The following is a 21,855-nucleotide window of genomic DNA, read 5'->3' as shown; positions in this document are numbered from 1 at the left end:
TGCTTTCTCTGTCAAGGGCTGCTCTGCATTCTTGTTTTTAGCCCATGGATCACAAAGAAAGATGGGAGACGAGGAAGGGTGTGGGGAGCTACTAAATGGAGAGAAAATTCTGGTGGGAATTCATGGAATGATTTCACCTATTCTTTCATTTTCTCTTGTGCTTTCTTTATTTGTAAGCCTGAGGTTTGGATTGCTTTTTTACTGGCCTCTCACACTAAGCAGAGCTGGCAGGAGAGGAAAAAAAAAAAAAAAAAAAAAAAGGAATGAGCAACTGCGGCAGAAAAGTGATTAAAAAGAATAATTAGCATTTGCCCCTGATAAATGCGCAAAGCCATTAATTAGACTGATTTACTCCTGGCTTTTTTTTCCCTTCTCCCTTTCCTCTCTCTGTATTTTTTTTTTTCTCTTTATCAAATGGCAGCGCCGTGACTGCCCCTTTGGTACGTTTTCATCAGCTTTTCACCAGTTGTCAGAGCTAACACCCGCCTTTCCTGGAGCCCAAGCAGCCTCTTGTAGCTAATGGATATGGAATGCAGCCAGAGCTGATAGCTGCTAGATCTCCGCTGGCTTACAGGTGTTTCCATCATTACTGGCGTATTATCTGCCACTGGGTCCCCTTCCTCCTCCTCCTCCTCCTCCTTTTCTCTTTTCTTTCTGTTTTCCCCCTTCTTCGCAGTGCTCTAGAAGTAATTACAGTTTAAAAAAAATTCCTGGCAGATTTTTAAGAATTTTATTTAATGCAACATGATGTCCCGGTGATCAAATCAATTTCTTTTTTTGGCACGGTGACAAGCAGTGGTGCTGCTGCTGTTGCCTGTTTGAATGTAATTACCAGGATGAAAGGGAGAATTTTAATTAAGACAATTTCCCCCACACACCTTCTTCCCTCCCCCTTATTCAGATCATGAGCTGGGGGCTGTGGGTTTTTTAGGATTTTTTTAATATGTGGGTTTTTATTGAGAAATATTAGTAATCATCAGGCTGTTGCATATTATATCACAAGTATGTCCTCCCCTCTGTTCCCACCCTGCTGAGAGCTGGCTAAAGGCAAGGGTCTGTGCAGAATGGGAGAATTTTTATATATTCTCTGTGTGTGTGTATACATACATATATATATATGTATGTATGTAGTCTCACATAGGGGCTTGGCAGTTTACGAGTAAATATGAGCATTAAAGTCCTGTTTCAAATCTGAGTAACACAAATGTGATCACTGGGATATATGCTTTTGTGATTAATTATATACATTCCTGTAATGCCCAGTGGCCAAATTCTTTATGCAATCTGGGGTATTTGAAGCGGAGACAGGCACAAATCACTGCCTGGAAGCCAAACACCACAGAAACATTGCAAAATCTGAATTTAACCTTCACTCTTCAGGCCTGCCTCTAATTTAAGGAAGTTTTTTGAATTGTGATCTGGAAGATAGGTAAGAGAAGGTACTTCTGAAGTAAAAGGAGGAGGAAGGAGTTGCTGGCAAAGGGGAAATGTGAAGTCAAGCTGGAGAAGAATCTGCTGAGGTTGATTGGAAGGAGCTGGTAAGAAGGTGAGAAAGGAAGCAGAAGCTGATGTCATGGAGCTTGGAGGTATCTTAGAAAATAAGAGAAAGGGTTCATTCAAAGTGAGCTTTTTTTTATATTCAAGTAAATACAAGTGGATGTTTATTATGAACCTCTGGCATGGGAAATGAATTGGCAAGAGGTTTTGGGAGTAAAGACTGTGAATTAAAGTTAGGATTTGTCAGGAAGAATATGAGATGCTGAGCTTAAAGATTTTGGGGGGTAGTTAACCAAACTCTCCAGTCCATCCAGTCCAGCAAGTCTTCTGATTTTTCTCTCAAAGGGTTTGCATCTTGGGGATTATTTTAACTGGCTCTTGTTTGGAGGGATTCGCTATACTGCAATTCCGGCATCTCTCTGCCCCTGAATCCCTCCACCGTTTGCAAGACCTATACTGAGGTCAAGTTCCCTGCTGCTGTGAATACTGCAATGCAAAGGCAGCAACTAGGGAAAAAACACTGACAGGAATTTTCTCATTCTTTGTGAGGAGGTGAGGGAACACCTTCCAGGTCCTGCTGATATTTGCTCGTATCTGCTTTCATCCCCTGCCTTGCATGACAAAACCCCTGTGCTCCAAGGCACAGGTAGGGTGTCCTCTGCAGCCCGGCCGTGCAGGTCTGTTAACAATCCAGAGAGGCTAGTGCAGGGTAATTCAAGCTGCCTCTTCCCCCAGGGCAGGGAATATACTGTCTCCACAATACACTTTTTAACCTGCAGTCTGGGGGACCAAGACAGAGCCATTACTGGGGACTGAAATTAGGTCTTCAAACGGTTGGTGTTGGAGGGAGCTACAGAGGGGAAAATTCACTTCCCAGCTGCATTTTTTCAAGAGTGTCCCGTGTTGGCAGAAGATAACTTAAACCCATCTTGGTGCTGGGTTTCCCCAAAGAAATGCAAGTGTATGTGCAAGTACCTTAGCTCTGAAAACTGTGGCAGGTTTCCTGAGAAGGACTTGTTCCAGGCACCCTGCCTTGCTGGGGAATGCTTCAGGCAGGACTTTACTGGACAAAGGGAAAAAACAGCAGAACAAGGTAGACAGCTGCCAAAAATGAGGGAAGCAAGCACTGGCTGAGTTTTTTCACATGCAATGAAGCTGCTCAGGGTTTGCATCTCTGCCGCCTGCCTTGTTTGTCACACCAGCTGCCATGGAGCAGCGGGGCTGGCGCATTTGGGCAGGACTGGTTGAAACAGCTGAAGCAAGGGAACTGGTAGAGCTAGAACTCTGGCTGAATGGCTGTCCCTGTCCTCCACAAGGAAACCATTGCTGCTAATAAAGTCCTGTTGCTTACACCTGTGTTTGCAAGACCAAAATAGAAAATTTTGGTTTTGGTGTTTGTAACCACTCCAGTGCATGCTCTTAGGCCACTCTGATTGTGAGGTTGTGAGATTCATGGCACTCAAAAAGCTTTGAGTGAACTTTGTTACCTGGCAGCCAGCATGGGACAGTTACCATAGCTCAGCTGAACTACGGTAGCTCGCACAGTGTCTTGTTGCTGTATGTGAGGTTATAGACCCTGTCCTGAAGAGCTGGTTTGGTTTGGTGTGACTCAAGTTCAAGCTGCAAAAAGCTGAAGCCAAGAAGGGGGCTTGGATTCAGATGTGCCCTGGTTACCCAAAAAGATAGGCACAGAATGTTGGTGATGGCAGAAGTAAGGCTTTAGGAGGGATTTGATTATAGTAAAGGGACGACTTTATAAAACATGGACAGGAAAGCATGTTCCAAAATAGCCATCAGCATGAGAGATGGCACAGAGCTGAAGGCAGTGATGTTGGTAGTGAGAGTGTGGACCGAGCAGTGCACAACAGAGAGCAAGGGAGGAGCTGACTGAAGAAGGGTTTGGAGAGCATGGGCAAAGATGCTTGAGTGCTGCTTAGTGGGGAACCAGTGAAGTGACTCAGATGGAAAGATGAGCTGTGGCAGGATGTGAGTAACAGAGTTACTAGGTGGAGATCAGAGGGCTCTACGTGAGGAACAAGACCAAAGATAAGCTGCTAGGGCAGGGAGAAGAGGCTACAGCATTGTGCTGTTGAAGGCTTTGGGCTCTGCTGGATCTGTCCTAAACGTGACAGAGCCACTTGTGGGCTGGCACTGACCACCAAAATGTCTGATTTTGTTGGAAGAGGCAGTTTCTTTTGGATGCAAGCCTTCAAGGGTTTGGCAGAGTTTAGATGCACTGGGTTAGCAAGCAAGGATTGGTATGCACGCCTCAACCACACGCAGATGCAGTAATCTGAATTATTCGTGTGCAGCCCAGGTCCCTGGCTTGCTCAATCCCAGAGTGGAAATTGCGCCTGAGGTTAATGCGCTGCAAAGAATGTACGGGAAATGTTTCGCATTTTAAACAAATAAAAATCAGTGCATATTTTTTTAACGCTTGCTGACCAGTTCTTCACATCCTGTTAAGCTAAATATTTGCACGGTAGTAGTGCAAAGGAGGTTGAGCAAGGAACCTGTGTGTTTCATTTGGGTGGCTGTATATTGTGATCAGCTGCTCTTTCCTCTTCTGTCTGTTTTTCTTAGCAGGGTCAGGACGAGTTTCACAGTCCGAATGGTTCACTGCAATTCTCTACAGGATATCCTCATTTTACTTTAATGGGGAGGAAATTAATGAAACATACAGGCCCTGGGGCTTCGAATACTATACATTAATATTATCCCAACGCATTGTGGTATGTGCACTCTCTCAGACTAAACTTTACACTGCACAGAGGAAGTTGTGATCAGATTCAGGTGCCTGTGAAATTTAAGTGGTGGGGGAGAGGGAAAAAAAATAAAGGAAAAGAGAAGCTTGAAGCAGTTTCCTTCCGTTTCAGCCCCTGATCAGTGTGAGAACAGGGATGTTCAAATGGGATCAGGTCAATACAAACCAAACAAACTATCCAAGCTCCTAGGACAGGACTGTTTAACTGTATTTGTGTATTTAGAAACTACATTCTTCTGATTTGCTGATTACCTTCTTTGGAGAGTGAAGTCTTCACATCATCTGTGGGTGGATTGTTAGTCGTCCATAAGACAGTGGTTGCCTTTGCAGAAAGTAGGCTTTGAGAGGATTGCAAATCTTCCCACCTTCCTTTTCCCCAAATGAAAAAAATACAGTAAGTGCTTTTGAATGTGTGCAAGCAGGCAAATGATAAAATGTGAGGATACCAAAGTAATAAAGTTGAATCCAGCTTCAGGGTTTTTTTTATAGTAACCAAAAAAAAAAAAAGCTAGTAACACAGTAGGAAATGGGCCTGAGTGTGCAGCCCAGGTATCTCGTGCAAGCCCCCTTAAAAGGTAACAGTTTTCATGCACCTCTGTGCTGGCTGCATCACAACCTGTGACCTAAGAGCTGAGAGCTCCGTGCCCTGACACCACCCCTCTAGTCTATGAAGCCTCTCAGAAAGATCAAAAAGCTTTGGCCTTTGACTGGAAGAGCTTAGACCCAGAGCACTTGGCTGTCATCCCAGCTGCTCTTAGTTGCTTAAATATAGTCCCTCTCATGGTAGCTGCCCCTCTGTCTGGAGGGAGTCATTAACACTGGACGGTGTCAGGCCCACTACTCAGAAAACTGCTGACAGTGAATTCTGTTTTTCCTTCTGGGATTTTTGTTTTTTGTTTCCCCTTGTAGTGCAATTTCCTCATGTTACAGCAACTGGCACCATCTTTGCGTCAAAAGGAACCAAGCCCTTCACATTTTTGGTGGAAGTGTGTGGAGAAAGAGACCTTGTTTGGAGAAATCAGCTGCATCAAGGAAAAATAAGAAATTAAAAGGTCATCATGTTTTTCTTTTTTCGAGGGCTACCAAGACTTTTTTTTTTTTTCTTAGAAATATGCTAAAATACCAGAAATTTTCTATGGGCTGAAGAAGGAAGTGACCCCCTCCCATTCCCAAGCTCCACATCACTGGCTCTGTCCATTTGATTTTAAATGTTGCTGAACCGCTTGCCTGGTGGAGAAAACCACAACTTGAATATTACCACATTTTGCAAACTGAAGGCTCTGCCTTGGGATACGGGGACAATTTATTAGTGGAAATATCTTTAATTAATTTGTGCACAAGTTCGTGTTTTTCTTTAATTCTTCTCCCCAGGCACTTGACCCATAGTAATGAAATCCGAGAGCCCTTTTCAGAAAATGACTTTCTCAGCATTTTTTTTCCTTTTAAAGTTAAGTGTATCGCATAATGACCATGAAATGTTATCCTTTATTAGGAACACACTTTTCACTGAGAGTCTTCAAATAGACTTTATTACCAAGAACTCTGTGGTAAGCTGCCATCCGCTGCCTTCCAGTCAGACAGGCCTGGCTTTGAACTCTGCATGTGAGTATCTTTGAGGACAAGTGCTCTGCTCTGATGGCTCGGTCTGGACTTGGCCATCTCTGGAAGGAGGTGGGTCCCTGTTCTGTGGGTTTCATTCTGACCCCAAAGGCTGAGCTGAGGAGAAAACATAGTTTTGACCATGAGTGGTCAACAGCAGTCTGGGCATTCGCAGCCCAGCCACACGACTCCAGAAGAAGGGCCATCATGAACTGACACTTGTGTTTGGGGGCCCTGTGTGTGACCTGCTCCCGTAGGGGGGTTAAGATGCCTCCAAATGTTCCAGTTGGAAACACAGCCCTTTTTGTTAGGTCTGAGGGGGAATGTGGCCAGGATGGCTCCTGCTGGCCCAAGACCCCTCCAGTGTAATGTTGAGGTGGCAGTGGCTCAAAGGTTTCCTCTTCTCCAGGCTGCCTCTAGGGAAAGTTATCAAGCTCAGAAAATTGGGACGTGTTTCTAGAGTTATTTTGATGGAGGCAATGCCATCAAAGCAAAATGGAATTTTTGCAGTTTTTTTGCAACTTAGATTGAGTTTGGGCGGGTGAGTGAGGGGTGCTTAACAACAACAGGTAATGAACAGTTCTGATGCATAACCAATCCAAAATACGGCACCTCCTGCCCCATAGCTGTCACTCACAAAGCCTAGCACCTCCTGATGCAACATTGAACATGCTGTTTCAGTATCGTCTCACAGGACAGTGTCATTGTTGACTAGCTGAGAGTGATGTTTCTTAGGAAATTTCTCATTCAAATAATATTCAGGCTTTGACCCTGCCGAGCGTATGAAAACAGAGAAGACTGCAATGCTGGGAATTCACCATGTTGTAACATTACCATGTTGTCCTGAAATGAGCAAAGTGCTGGCCAGAGCTATGTGGAGTCCCACCTGCATCCCCAGCTCCAGGTCTGAATTCCTTGTTTTGGGCAGTAACAGAGGGTGTTTGCTGTTCCCTTCTGTCTCTGTTCTGTTTGATGCTTGGTCCAAGTAGATTCGAACTCCAGGGGTCTGGGTCGGCTCCCTGGAACCAATTCACGTCTTGCCGAAGTGATTCTTCTTATCGCAGAGATACTAATAGTGTTTAACCCCCCCCCCCCCACACACACACACACCCCAACAACAGAAAGGGTTGTTTCACAAAGGGTCTATCCCTATTGTTTTGAGGCCATCCATCTCCCTGTCCCAATACCATTTCCCCTCTAATTTGTTTAGACCACAGAATGGGCGCGTGAACAACTCATTTTGTTTTTGTTTTTGACAAGCGACCACAAGAACATTGGCTGTGTGTGCTTTTCGTTTGGTTGCCGTTTAACAGCTGTTCCCTTTGAAATAACCCTGTTTCTGCTGGCTTTATTTCTTAGTTGCTCTTACCCAACTTTTCCGACCAGTAAGCATTCTCCCTCCTCCCCACCCACCTGGCCCTGTTCCCTGCCCTCCCCACCACTACCCTAGGAACCCTTTTGGTTATTTCAACCTCTGTGATTAAACTGGCCCCCAATTGTTATCAAGAAGATTCAGGAAGGAGGATGAAAAAAGGAAACATAATCTTATCTGAGAATAGAAAATATGATAAGGGCCCCCTATCTGGAGGCTGCAGTGTCCCTCGTGGTGGGGCTGCAGCAGTTCCTTTGAAAATAATCACCGACACCATCTCTGCTAAATCACCTTTCACACAGCTCAGGCCTTTGATACAAAGGCCCCTGGCAAAATTAGAGCAGGATTGTGTAGACCCCAGAGCAAACGCATTAATTGCTCAAGAGATGAGAATTAGGGGGCACCCAGCTATAATTGCGTAGGAGGAACTTCTGTTATTTTGCGGGAGGGAAAGGGAGGGAGAGATGGTGTGCCTGCATGTGTATTTGTGTATGTGCATTTGTGTGTCTGTCTGGTTACTACCAGTTGATGGCTACAAGTTACAAAGCATGACACGAGGTGCCAATTAAGCAGCCTTTGTACCTTTTAATCATCCACATAAGAGGAATTAATGCTGGACCAAATGCAATATACTGATGATCCTAGGTGCTCAGTTCTCTTAGATAGTCATGGATAAAGCACTAGCAAAGCAATCTTGTTCTGGTTATATGTAAACAGCAAGACCGCATGGGCCTTTCTTGCTTCTAGTATCTTTCCTTTCTTCTGCCTGTTTTCCTGTCAGAAGCCTCGAGGTTAAACTTTACTTGTTTAATTTCAGCTGAAGTGAATTTCATAGTGTTGTATGCTAATGGACCCTACTGGTCACATTGCAAAAAGGCTGGTGCATTGCTCCTGAGAACTTGGCAGACTTCTGCCATGAATATAGCTGGCCTGAAAGGGTGCAGGCATAGTGAGAGGCGGCCGTCAGGGCTGGAAGAGTGAAATATCCTACAGGGACAGCACCGAGGGGCATTAAGTGAATGTGTAGAAGCATAGGAAAAAGAAATATGGGTCATAAGCACTACTATTAAAAAAAAAAAAAAAAAAAAAAAAAACACAACACCCTGTAATCTTTCTGTCTGTATAGGCTGAGTTTCTAAGCAATGTCTAGAGATTTCAGGTACTCAGTCTTTGGGTTTTTGACATGAGATGCCCTTCACAGAGTGATGTAAAATAGCCCTTTCTAAGCAACTAAGTTCTTTAAAAATGTCTGAAATGAGGCACTTAAAAATGGAGGATCCCCAAATCCTAGATCTCTTCTGAAAATCGTGCCTTGCTTGTTGACTTCCTATATTCGTGATGATCCTGGTTTGTATCTTTTTGCAACTGACTCAAATTTAACTGGAAAAACTTTAAAAGAATAACCCCATCTTGCATGTGTTTTAGCCATTAGCCATCAGCCAGATTACCTGTTTCCAAGATATTTTCAGACAAAACTAAAAGTAGTATGCTAAAAAAAAAGACAGCAACTTCAACAACCAAGCAAATTCCAACCTTTTGTGAAGATCAGGTTAGGAAGTTTGGCTTGGGGCATAGGAAGTGCCGAAATTGTCACATCTTGTGAGATTATTTAAATAAAGAATCTAAGCTGAATTTGGCAAAGCTTGAAGTATAACATAGCTCCTTTGAAGCATACTCATCGATAATTAAATCCACTACAACTACTTTTTCTCATAGTCTTTTGGTGTGACACTGCTATACAAGGGAAGGGCATTATAGCATAGCCATCCGCTATCTCAAGGCAAGATGTTGAAACGAGTAGTTCATTGCTATTCTAAGGCTGAAAGTTTGCAAAGTAACAATTATAAGTACTGGCTTGGCAAATTACAGCAGTGGGAAATTGGCACAAGAAGTAATAAATAACCCTTGTCTTTCTGTTGATCTAGTTTTGAGAGGCTGGCATTTGTGAATGCAGCCCATTGAAAATGAGTGTTGTAGTGTGGTCTGTTACAGAGCCATGGTCCATGTGGGATAAGGTTGTGGATGACTGGCAGAACCTTCTGCGCTATTTTTTCTAGATACACAAATATGCCCTTTAGGTCTTTTCCTCCAATTCTTCAAATTGACGGTGTGAATTATGGATGGAGGTGCCAGCCTCAACTTTAAATTTCCTGTTGCATGTTGATTTGGGGGTATTTATGCAAAGGAAAAACACATAGCTTTGTGGAGTATTCCTAGAGGGCTAAAGCGTGCATTGGAACATAAATCCATTTTACCATTTATTCGTGGATGGTATCCTTTTCTTCGGTAGCTGGCTGTGAAATGCATCTAAACTAGACACTCAGATTTCCTGGATCCTTGCTGGATGCTCAGATCTGAGACATTCCACAAGCGGCTAAGCTAAAAACCTAGGTTCATCAAAATGGCTTTGTTTTGTAAGCTTTACGTAGTTGGGCATAGTCCCTGCTCCAAAGACACTGTGCTCTGATTCACTTGCAGCAGAACAAAGCAAGGCATGGACCAGCCAAGGCCAGCTGTCACTCCAGCTGCAAAGTTGCTCGTCAGCATCACTCTCAGGAGGTACACCCCCCCCCCCCCCCCCGCCCCCGCTTCTGTTGTGACGGTGGAGTTTTTTGAGTCTGTGCTGTGAAGCATCTCAGGGAACTGATCCGGCTTCAGGAGGAAAAGAAACCCTACCTTTAAAAATGCCACACACGTTCCTTGTTGAAGTGGATCAGTTCTCCTCTCAGACTGGTGTCAGGCACTGTTGCCACAGCATGGCAAAGGGGATTGCGCCGTGCAGGACAGAGATGGTCAGGAGGGAATCCCCTAAGCTGGTATTGCTGCTGAACTTGTAACATGAAACCCTCAGCAAAGGAGGAGAAAACAAGTGTGTGAACAGTTTAAAAACAAAACAAAACAAAAAACAAGAAGATGACTTCTTTGATGGAGAGAATGCTTAAAATACCTAAGTCCTTCTTAAACAACAACAAAAAAACAACTCAGAAGCAGTGTTGTTCTTCCTGACCCCAAAGTGGAGAGGGGAGCTGTCTCAGGAAGCTTGCAATGTAGAAAGGGGAGAAAGAAAAGAAAAACAAAAAAACACAGCATCAACAAGTGCACAGTCAGTAAGATTTAAAAATCGTCGTCTGAGTTTTAACAGCAGAAGATGTTAGTGACAATAAGGAAAGAACTTTTCCATGTGATGTTTAGCCCAGCATGCTCTTTTGTGCTGCTGGAAGAGGCTGCGTGCAGGACTGGAACGTTGCTCCTCCTTTCAGGCCCTTTTTATGGCTGCACCTTTTAAAGAGGGGTTCCCAGGCATTGCTCAATCTGTAACCTTCATGCGCTTCCTGTGGAACGTGCTCTTAAATTATTTTTTATCAAAAAAGCCCAGAAATTTGATAGGGGAGATGAGGAGATGGGCACAACCGGGGAGGATAATAAAGAAGAACTGTCACTTCCCTGGCTGGAGCTTTGTTGGCCCTCCTGCTTTCTGAGATAAAGACACAGCGGCTGGCTTGGGTTCTATATCAAAAGACTGATTTGGCTGCTTGATTATATATGAAATATAGATTTAAAGCTTAACTTATGTTCCCAAAAGCGAATCAGTCGCAGGGTAAAGCCTGACACATTTGTTATGATCACTAAAGAGCTTTGCTGGGTGTGTTGATTCCCATAGTGGCTGGAGGGGCTTTAAAAAGCTGTTTGGATCCAGTTTACTGAGATCTTACCTGTTCAGAATACATTATTTATTAATAACAGCTCAGGTTTTGGAATATTTTTCTTTCTCTATCCTTCTGCCCCTGGGTTTCGGTATCTACTTCCAAAGAAGGAGTTAAACCTCTTTTCACCAGGCATAAAGAGACACGAAAACTTCCAGAGCCACTGTCCAGAAGGGCTGTGATCTAGCGAAGTGCTTAAGTCCTTGTGAAGATGACCTTATTCAAACCCCTTGTTAAATGCTTTGCTGGATCTGCTGCTTTAGGCTTTGTTCCTGGAAAGCAGAGAGTATCAGCCTGAGAGAAAAGCTGCCCTAACATGACTAAACTGCTTCTGGTACCTGAGCAAGCTCTCGGAACAACCTGGGGCATCTTCATGGGTCCTGGAGGAAGAAAAGCCTCTCGGGGTCTGTGGATCTTTGCCATATTCACCTCCCATACAGCACTGACAAGCGCGCAGCCAGAAGGTCAGTGCAACAGTATGAACTTGCCAGGAAACAGTGGTTAGAGCCATCCTGCCTTGGCTGACAGGCCTCTGGGGCTTGTCTTTTCACAAATGACACACACACATGCACAAATGAAACCCTGGCAATCTCTCTCTGCAAGAGCCTCACAGCTTCCAGGGGGAAGGAGTGCAAAGTAATTTGATGCCTTCATTATCTTCATAACATGAACCAATTTGTCAGCAAACTACTGTGCGGCCTGATTCCTGATTGCAGAGGAAACCAGGCTGGGAGAGAAGACTATTATTTGCAACTAGTTTAAGCATTATTCTTTTCAGAAGAATATAAATATACTGTGTAGAGCTGGCTCATTAGACGCTTATCCATTTGTATTTATGGTTTAATTAAATAACTGTACAAGAGGACCTTGGTTTCTAATCATAACAGTAACGGTTTTGCCCTCTTTGTGGCAGTTTCTTTTAGGGGAAGGCTTTGTAGGCATGAGTGTATTTAATCTGTCAGCTTCCATCCCGTGGAGGAAAGAAGGAAGTAAAATATTTTAACCCTCATTTTACAGGTGGGAAGACTGAAGGCTAAAGAGTTTTGGTGACCAACTCCAGGTTACCTTGGTTACTGACTCCTTATGAGAACGCTTAGTTTTCTGTCTGAAATGCAGGTCTATGAAGCCGGTGTAATTAGCTGATTGCTTTTTGCTTCAAAAGTGCTAGTGTCCCATGCAAATCTCGATGGAGCCTCAAAAGAGCCTGCTTTTACCTCTCTTCTTGTTTTGTTAAAAATTCCAGTCTTAGTCCAGCTTTCCAGTCATCCTGAATCTTACTTTTGGATGAATTCTGTTTGAGTTGCAGATATTGGGAAGAGATTTATAGTTTGTCATGGCTCTGATTTTAAGCTAGAGCAGGAAGGATGTAAGTTACTGGATACGATCCCTCCAAACAAGCCCCTTCTCAGAATGGCCTGAGCTGCACCCCATGCTCTGGGAGATAACTGGTAAGGGCTGAATTGCTCAGGCCACACAGAATGGGTGCAGGAGCTGCCTGTAGGGCTGGTGTAATGCAGACACAAGATGGATTATGTTCCACCAGTAAAGCTGCACCCAAGATGGGCAATCCTCTGACTATCTCCAAAGATGGCCCCTAGCCTGGTGTTACTTTCTGTTGTGATATTCATATGCACTGTTGCCTTCACACCTACCAGACCCAACAGGTTTCTTCATCCTATGTTTCCTATAAAAAAAAATACTCCACAGAACATTTGCTTTGAGTTTTTGATGCGGGATGGTCTGTTTTGTGGCTTTGGAGTGGAGGCCTGGGCTTTGGCGTGATTGTAAAACCGGATACTTTTAGGTAGAGAGTCAATAGAGGCTTTTGGTTTCTACCCATCCATTCTCCTGTTGTGTTAGCTCATCTATTTGACCTAGAGTTGGGGAAGAGGACAGATGGATTGAGAGATTTTGTGACTGGCCATACGTCTTCAGGCAGAATTTAACTTTTGAAGCTGAATTTTCTCTCTGAAAAGTCAGGTGAAATCTGAAGGAGCTGCCTGTTGCTCAGAGAAGGCAGAGCATTTCGACATTATTTTTTATTATTCCTAATCCCTGTGGTAGCTGATATTTTGATTTTTTTTTTCTCTCTCTCTCTTCCATGTTTAATGTGGTCCCTTAGATTGCTCAAGCTTTTTTTTTTTAACTCAGTTAAATCAGATTCCCCAGTTCCCTGAAATATAGAATACATGGAGGTTTTCTCTAAAGTATAGTTTATGCAAATAATTCCCTCTCTGCATTCCTGTGCTAAAGTCAAGCACTGCATATCTGATTGGGCTCTTAATGACTTTTGGGAATCATTTAAATATCTAGCTGACTAGCCCAGTTAATAATCAAAGCTGCAGCGCCTTGAAGCAGGAGTGACTCATGGAACAAGAAGAAAGCTTCTGGTTATTTCTAAGCCCCGCTCCTGCCCCTTCACCAGATGTACAAACTCTGAAGGGCACAGCATTATCAGATGTTCCCAGGCAGCATGCATCCTTTCTGTCTTGCTCCCAATCACATGTTCAGGTGGTGCAAACTGCCAACTCAGTTTCTGAACATCTGTTGCCTGTTCATCCCATTGCAGGGAGATCACTGGAGCTTGCAGATTAAACAGTTCAGGGGCAAATTTAGTGTTTGAATTGCAGATTTTGTTGCGGGGGGAGGAGTAACCCTTAAATGTTGCACTGGGGATAATGCTTCGGAGACAACTGTCTTTACTCCTGTGTGCTTAAGTGTGCTCTGACACTGGAAGTACTATTCTTGAATGAACTGGAAAACAGCCTTGGGATTTGTACTTGGAATTACTACTCTATTTCAAGGTGTTTTTTCCCAAATGAGTTACTCTATTCTTATGTTTGTCCCAGTTTTTCACGTATTTTCAGACCATCTCCCAAAATGTCTCCTGAAGTTTCATGCAATTTCTACAATGATCTCTCTCTTTTTTAATTTTCTGTTCTGGAGCGTCATGGATTGTTGTCACATGCTATTACTGCTGGCTATACTACATCCAGACAAAACTCTGCTTTGGTAATAGAAAAACAATGACTGCTGTACATTCCCCCGCTCCCCAAGATTAGTCTCCTGAGCTCTAATGTGATGTTAGGACGACCTTTGGCATCTCTGTACATGTCTTGAATGGCAGCGTTCACTGAGATATGCTGCTTCTCTGATATATAAATCAAGATATATTCCACCAGAGAGAATGAGTGCCTGGGGGAGGAGAAGAGGGCTTTGATCTCACTGTGCTTTTGAAATGTGACTGTAGAATCTGAATTAGATTGTAATCTGTTTGGGGCAGAGGCATCTCTGTCTTCACTGTACAGTGGCTAGCATGCTTTGGGTGCCGTGTTATCAACAACAGAGGCTGAGTAATGAGCGATGCTCATAAACTGTGTGTATTGACCCTGCAAAGTGTGGGCTGTTTCCTACTCCATCCTTCCTGTGACTAATTATACCTTTTGATTTCTTTCCCCTGCTCCCCATCTCCTTAGTAGATGGATCCCCTGTACTCCCTGATCCTGGGAGGGGTTCTGCTGCCCAGGAATTGCCCAGGTTTGGTGCTCTGCCATGTAACTCTGGGCTTGCAAGTGAAGGGGAGAAAAAAGAAAAAAAGATGGGAAATGACTCATGCTGAGCATAGCACTCTGTACTGTGCATTGTGTGGCTCTACACTATCAAAAAGCTGGGAGGTGCTTTGGGATCATTCCCTGGGAATGGTTTTTCTCAGCCATTGCAGGAAGCAGCTGCAGCTCAGGCACTGCACCTGCCTCTAGCCCAGCCCCACACCATGGGCAGTGTGTTGGCAGCGTGTGGTATGAGGTGGGCAGCATTGCTGTGCTGCGCGAAGCCCGCCGGGCCTGCCTCTCAGGCCTGCACAGCCATGTGTGTCTTGCTCTGTGAACAGCATCAACTCTTAGGGCTAATCTGTGATACTCAACTATTCATGATTGGCCTTGAACACCCTCTGTGGCCTCAAGAAACCTTGACATGGCAAAGGCAGCAGGGGAAAGCACAGGGTGTTTTTGCATCAGAGAGGAGGCCAGCAGTATGCATCTTTCTGTTCGTAGGCTGTCCTTAGTAACAGCTTGATTCCCAGACATGCTGCTTTTTCTGGTTTACCTTAAAGGAACTTTATTCCAGAAAAGGACCTGGACATCTGTTGTTCTAGGCATATTTTTAATAAGAAGAAAACATCTCACAAGCCCCTAAGCCCTCTCTCTCTGCAACAAAGCTGCAGTTTTTAAAAGGGATCTGTGACTTTGCTCATGAAGTACCTGAGCAATTTAGGATGAAAGTGATCAGCTTCCCTTCTGAGAAGCAGGACCAGACAAGAGTCCCAGGGAGAGCCTTGCAATGGGACAGCCACATGCAGGAAGCTTCTAGAGCCAGTCACAATTTTTTCCCTTCAGCAGTGTGATTGCAGAGGTGCAATTCATCCTGGGCTGATAGAATTTGCTTTCTCTTAGTCTGAAGCATTGGAGTGGGTATAGGGAGCCTGGGGGTTCAGTCACTGGGTTGAGTTGCCCTAAGCTCAGAAAACACTCCTTTGGAATTTCCTTTCCCTCTGCCCTGTATCTGAAATGTGGATTTTTTTGCATGTTAAACAAGTTAATGCGTCAAGTCAAAGACTTTCAGTGGAAGGTGCGCACCGAAGCTGTCTTGTCTGCTCCTCTCCAGAACTGCTCTTTACTCAGCTTTGACAGTAACCTCATGTGTAATGGTTTCACCAAGCTTTTGTTGTTACTGCTATTAAAACACCCTGTTTAATTCCCACTCATTGCATCTGAATGGAGAACTTGCCATATCATTCTGGGGCAAGTAGAAAGGAGGGATGCTCAGGGTGTAATTACTATTTCCTAAACAGGACATGTTCAGAGCTATTGACAGAGCTGTCCATGTCCTCCCAAACCATTTGTGTGTATGTCTGTCTTCTTTCAGAGTAAATAGTGGTCTTTGGCAAATGTGATGTGGCTCCCAGAAAACTTGTTTCCTTTGGCTCTGCTTTTAATGTGAAAGGTGGGATTTCTGTTTTTTTGCTCCTGGTGGTTGAGACTTGAAGACAGTAGCTTCCTTAGTCTTCTCAGCACTTGAAATTGTACAACTTTGTTCTCTCTAGATGTGATCCTAGTGTCTGTTGCCCAAAACTCTGGGACAGAGGGCCTCTCCACCACAGCATGCCCTGCTGTGATGCAAAGGCTGTTTACCTAAAGGCAACCTCTGAAGAGGGAGAACAGGATGTGCTCTCAGATTATTTGAATGAAACTGGCTGAGAAATGTAGTCCTTGTGGAAACTGTTTTGAAGAGGGCTATTTTTCCCCTGTGTCATGATAAGCAGGAATGAGTCTCTGGAGTGCTTTATTTTAGGAAAGAAGAACATGATTCTGAGAGAGAAACAGAGAAGGTACCTTTTTTTGTGACCCACCAAACTCCCAGTGTTAAAGCTGAGGCACACTTAGATGGGATCTCCAACTCAGTTGCCCATAATTACTTCATTCTGGTGCATGTTGTCTCCCAGTTCGCATGGGCTGCTGAGCAGCGTCCTAAACACTCACCTAATTCTCTTGGTTCTTCACCTGCAAAGATACATTAATGGAGACAGAAATTTCTTGTTTCCCCAGCCAGGATAGAAAAAGGCAAAGGATTTGTGAAAGGGAAGGGGAGAGTTGAAAAAGAGACTTTGGCAGATGACTGTACAGTGAATCTTATAGCCCCATTTAACATGTCAGTCTCTCAGAGTAGCTGATGGCATATGTGAACTGCAGCAAGTCCTTGAGCTATTGTGTAACTTGGTGGATGCATGCAGCCGCTGCTCATAATTAATCATTTAAGCTACAGTAAAATCAAGTGACTTTACTGACAGTATCCAAACTGCTGACCTCAATGCATTTTAAAAGTTCGCTGGATACTGAACCTCGAATGACCCATGGATGGATCTGGAATAATAATTTTCATAATCCTCAAGTCATTATCTTAAGAGGGAACGTATTGTTCTCCTAATTAAGTCCGTCCACATGCTGTGCATCTTCCCATGCAAATGCACTGTGCATAAACTAATTAAAAGAAATATACAGCCACAAGGACTTTAACTGTCTTTTATGCAATCTCTTTAAATTATAAGGAGTCTCCCTCCTCCCACACACACTCTAACAAGGGATTCAGCACCATATTCAGCAGGGAAAACCACTGAGCAATTTTGAATCAGAATGTGGATTTTCCCCAAATTTATTAGAAACCCTTTGTTTTATGACATTTTTGTGAGGGCCCTGGCTGCGCAGAAGACTGTAATTAAGAGTTATGATCACTTAATAGAAGATAGTCCCTGCCCTGAAGAGCTTACAGTCTAAACAGACAAGACAGCCAAAAGCTGGAAGAGCCTTGTTTTGCTGTTAAACAGCTAGGGCATAGAAGAGTTGAATGACTTTTTCAAGGTCATACATGCAGCGCTGGAAATGGGAGCCAGTCCTACCTCAGCGCTTTAAGTACAGCACTCTCTCACCTTGAGCAGTACACCCAAAAGGCCTAATATGTAGAAACCTATTGGATGCATCAGCTTGAGAGAGCAGTTTCCCAGTGAAAACCACTGGTACTTGGTTAAACGAGAAGCGGCTGTGAAGCTGCTTGATTGTTTTCGGTAGATGTTTCATGTTCTCTCGCTGTCACTTTTAGGTAGAAACAGGATGCGACTATGCCATCTTTTAAAACACACTTATTGCTTTCCTCTACTAAGGGGAAAGATATGTGATGATGCATATTGAACTGGCACCTGGTTTGAGTACACACATAAGCTTCTCTGAGCTGGAGCTTGTCAACTGAGCCTGAGTGTCTGATTCTGGAGCATCTCACTGTTTTCTCTGGTCTGAATTGTCTTCAGTGGGTTTGGTGGTGGAAAAAGTGGCATTTGCAAATCCCACCTGGGCAATTATGGACATGTTCTGCAGAAAGGCTGTCAGTGACAGGACATAACAAGTGGGACAGCCAATAAAGGAATGGTTTGTGAGTAGAATGACCTGAGCAAAATATGTAGACAAAGACATTTGTATTTGCACTGAGGTGAACTGTCACAGTACGGCCATGCCCACCCTTGAGAGAGTACACAAAAGCAATCTCTGTGTAACTCAGCTCTTCTGAGGTAGGTGAAAGAATACCTGCTAGTAGATGAGATGGGCCTTGTAGCCTACAGCCCCACACAAGCCCTTCTGAGTTCTGTCAAATATCCATTAGTTGGTTTCTTCAACTTCTGAAGAAGTGATGTCTGCAATTACTGAGGCAGCGTGGGTGCAGATTTTAGAAACGGTCGATCAGTTTGCAAGAATGCCATCCACAATGGGATTAGCTCAGGGGGCCATGGCAAAAAAGTCCTCAACAATCTAGGCGTGGTTGCTAGCTAGGGAGAGATCTGCTCTTCCCTCTGGAATCTGTTATTGCAGAAATGGGTGCAGACTGCGTTTGCGGCATGTTCTGAAGTATGCAGCTTTGAGCTCTGTTGGAGACAGGATACTAGATAGACCTTTGACTTGCTTTGGATAGGAATTTGCACATAAATTTTGAGAAGGAATGGCAGGTTCCTTCCTCTCTTCTATAACAGGCGGTTAGAAATGCAAAGTGGAAGATGAATTTGTTCAGGTTGGTCTTGATTGCTGTCCCATTCTTTGCAAGTGGCAGGTTTCCTGACAGCATCCATCCCAACACAGTACTCATTTAAGTCTGCAAAAGGCAGATAGAAAAGGAGGGTGAAGAAGAGCCTGGCCCTGATGCTGGGAGGCCCCTGCAGCACAGTATCAGCACCAAGTGAACAGGCAGTTCTCCCCTTATCTGATACAGTCTGCAGAGCAGACAGATAGGACTGTAGTATTCAGTATGATGGGAATGTGGGGGGTGGACTCTACCAAGAGAAAAGAAACCCTCCCCTCTATGGATGAGCCTTCATCTCTGAGATGTTTCCCCCCCTCTCTAGCCCTCATTCCAGTAAGAGGGAGGATTTTTTTCCCCATCTAGTGATGAGATGAAAGAGTGCCCCCCATTTGACACTTCATGAGTTGGCTGAACCCTACAAAATGATCTTCATAAAATCCTGATTCCAAAGCATCAAAGCCTTTTTCTGACTGGTAAAAACCCTAAAAATTCCTGGAAGAACTGCCAAAGGGCAATGGGGCTGATTCTGTCAACTGCCTTTGGTTAGAGCTGGGTTTGGTTATTTATGGGGGCCGGGGGAGGCAAGAACTTTCCAGATGAGCGACTGAACCAAATATAACAATGATAAAAATCAATGCAGTTATGTGAAGGGAAAAGAATGCCTGCACTGAAGGCCTGCATGAGCTTGCACTTCTCTGTGCTGAAACACCCTCCGCATGGTGCTGAAACACCCTCCGCATGGTGCTGCTTGTGGCATCCCACCCTGCACTGTTTCCCCACACATTTCACAGACACCTCTTCTGTATCTGCTGAAATGTGGCCTTCACTGGGCAGATTCTGGCTAAGTTTAATGGTACGTAACAAGAGTCTGTGCTGATGGAGGAGAGAGCGAGGAGTAAATACCATATGCTGCTAAAACCATGGCCAGGGGAGTAACCACCTGAATGTCGTGAGGCGCAATCTCACCCCAGTGAGCAGGGCTGAGACTCCAAGGAAAAAGTGCCACTTGCTGAAATACTAATATTGCTCCCTGAAGCAGATATGTCTCTTGTCAAATACTAGCTCAGACGGAATTGGTGCATGAGGAATGGAAGCTGGAAGATAGGGTATCAAATGGCTTGCGTGGAAGCTCTTGAATGAAACACAAGGTGTAAAGATGAATATTTCCTAGCTGAAAAGCCTAAAGAGATCTACTCATGTGATGGTATGAAGAGACTGAGTGGGCAGAGGGAAAACTTTCAAAATCCCATGGCTTCTTAGGTAGCCTTGAAGTGTTACTCCTGATCAGTTATAGGGAACTGTTGGTGTGCATGGTACTGCATAGTTATGAGTTGTCAGAGCAAAAAACTGTCCCTTCTCCAAAGGATTTGCAGTCTAAGAGCACAAGGGAAGACAGAGCATAAGAGAAGGCAGAGCATATAAGGTTGGGACTGATCATTAGATCTTTGCATGCATCCTAGAGTAGAGAAGGAGGAGGTTTCAGTAATTCCTTTAAGAAGGAAGCTTGCTTGCTTGCCATCTATTTTGGGAGGAAGCAAGCTGAGTATCTGGTGTAAGTGGGAAGATGGCTAGAAATCAGGACTGAGTGGGAGAGGTGAAATACCTGGTGAGAACGGATGTTTTCTGGACAGGGTTGGAGATGGTGACTGCAGACTGCCTTTGGCTGAGTGTATGTTTGGTTTTCCTGTATTAATGCAGTTTCGGATGCCTGCACAGCTTGTTAATAGCCACACAATTAGCCTATCTAATATCATCATCTTCCTATTGTTGGTTTATTGGTTTATTTTTTAGGTATCCTTTGGTGAGAGGCCTTCAATACTGTCACAGAAAGAGTATGGGAAGTCTAAATTCTCACTTGGATAATTGCATTTTTCCACCGAGTCTTCTTGTACTTCTTTCAGCCAACTATCTTCTATTCGTGCTTAGCTTCACCTGCTGAGGAGTATGTATTTACACCTTTGGAAAAGTGGTGAGGTTCAGCCTGCTAAGGCTGCTGTTCACCACTATGCAGCAAATTCCAGCTCTAGGTAAGCCTAATGAAACTGGAGGAATGTCTTCCCCAGCAGACAGAGTCTTATCCAGTTGGGTGTCTTTGTTCCTATCAGATTCTCTGTCTGCATGTGTGGTCCCACCACCAGGTTGCCTTTCACCACCCAGCTATCTTGTGGAAGTTCAGCCCTGGCCATAGCCATCAGATGTGGAGTCTACTTGCTCCCCTCTCTGCTCCTAACTCCCAGGCAGACCCTGCTTGCCGCACTTGAACAACTAGGCAATGAGAGGGCCAGTCTGAGGTGAGTGATTTGTTCACTCGTGAGATGGCAGGACCCTTGTTTCTTGTTAAAGGCACCGTGAGATAAGAGCCGCTATTGATGTTCTAAGGTGTTTTTGTCATGGACCTTTCCCTGAAATGACAGTGTTTATCCACACTTTCTCTCCAGCTTATTGATGGAACCGGAAAATTTTCTCCCGCTGTCTCCTGCCTCTGGAAAGCCCCTAGACAAAAGAATTTTTCAGACACATCATTTCCTTTTGTGAATCAAACTCTAACCCCTTAATGTTCAGCAAATAATTTGTTCCAAAGGGACCGTGTTGTATGTGATCGTAATTACATTTGGTTTTTAATAATCATAAACACTCTTGTTTTCTAAGAACCAGCAAAACTGATTTCCAAATCATTTAATTTGAATGGCATGTTTTGTGTTTGTGTAGCATCTTTTCCCCCCATACGCACTTCTAAAGAAAAACAAACAATGTATTAAAATAAAAAAAAAAAAAGGCAAGTGTGTGTGGGGGAAAAACCTTGGAGAACTTTAAAAGAATATAAACCTGAAAAGGGAGGGTGGGATCAGCTAATTTGTCCCTCTTTTGTGTGGTTTATTAAGCCTTTTGTTCTGGAACGCACGGGTTCAGTGGGAAAGCGGTTTTTGATATATAATGTATTTACTTTTGCTAATTAATTAAAGCAGTATTCATATGAAAATGCCGACTGATAATGGCTTTCACAGCAACAACTGTGTTTTTTAAAGTAGCAACTTTTAATTACAAATTGACTGGCAGGAATATATAAACCCAAATATTGTTCCACTGATTTCCTTTTAACTGTGTTACTCTTGCTTGATTTATCGGATTAGAGCTTTTCACACGTAGAGCGTAGAAGATATTGTATTTAATGAGAAATTAAAAGATTACCAACAATACCCATAAACCATTAAAAACACAAACTCTAGATGAATGGTAATTAGACAGAATGATTTGAGGCTGATAAATTGAAAGCAATTAATGTATTTGTTTGGGATTCTGAA

The 21,855-nt window shown here is 43.8% G+C and overlaps 1 long non-coding RNA gene across 1 annotated transcript in view; it reads left to right on the top strand.

Moving 5' to 3' along the window:
- Nucleotides 1-5,746: 5,746 nt before the first annotated feature.
- The window catches only part of LOC135329592 (uncharacterized), a 39,014-nt gene continuing 22,905 nt past the window's right edge, over nucleotides 5,747-21,855 (top strand). The window contains exon 1 of the long non-coding RNA XR_010391154.1: nucleotides 5,747-5,863. This is a non-coding gene — a long non-coding RNA (uncharacterized LOC135329592). The remainder of the gene's footprint in view (nucleotides 5,864-21,855) is intronic.

Source organism: Dromaius novaehollandiae, chromosome 12 (genome assembly GCF_036370855.1).
Source record: "Dromaius novaehollandiae isolate bDroNov1 chromosome 12, bDroNov1.hap1, whole genome shotgun sequence".
Lineage (NCBI taxonomy): Eukaryota > Metazoa > Chordata > Aves > Casuariiformes > Dromaiidae > Dromaius > Dromaius novaehollandiae.
This window is presented reverse-complemented; position numbering and strand designations above follow the sequence as displayed.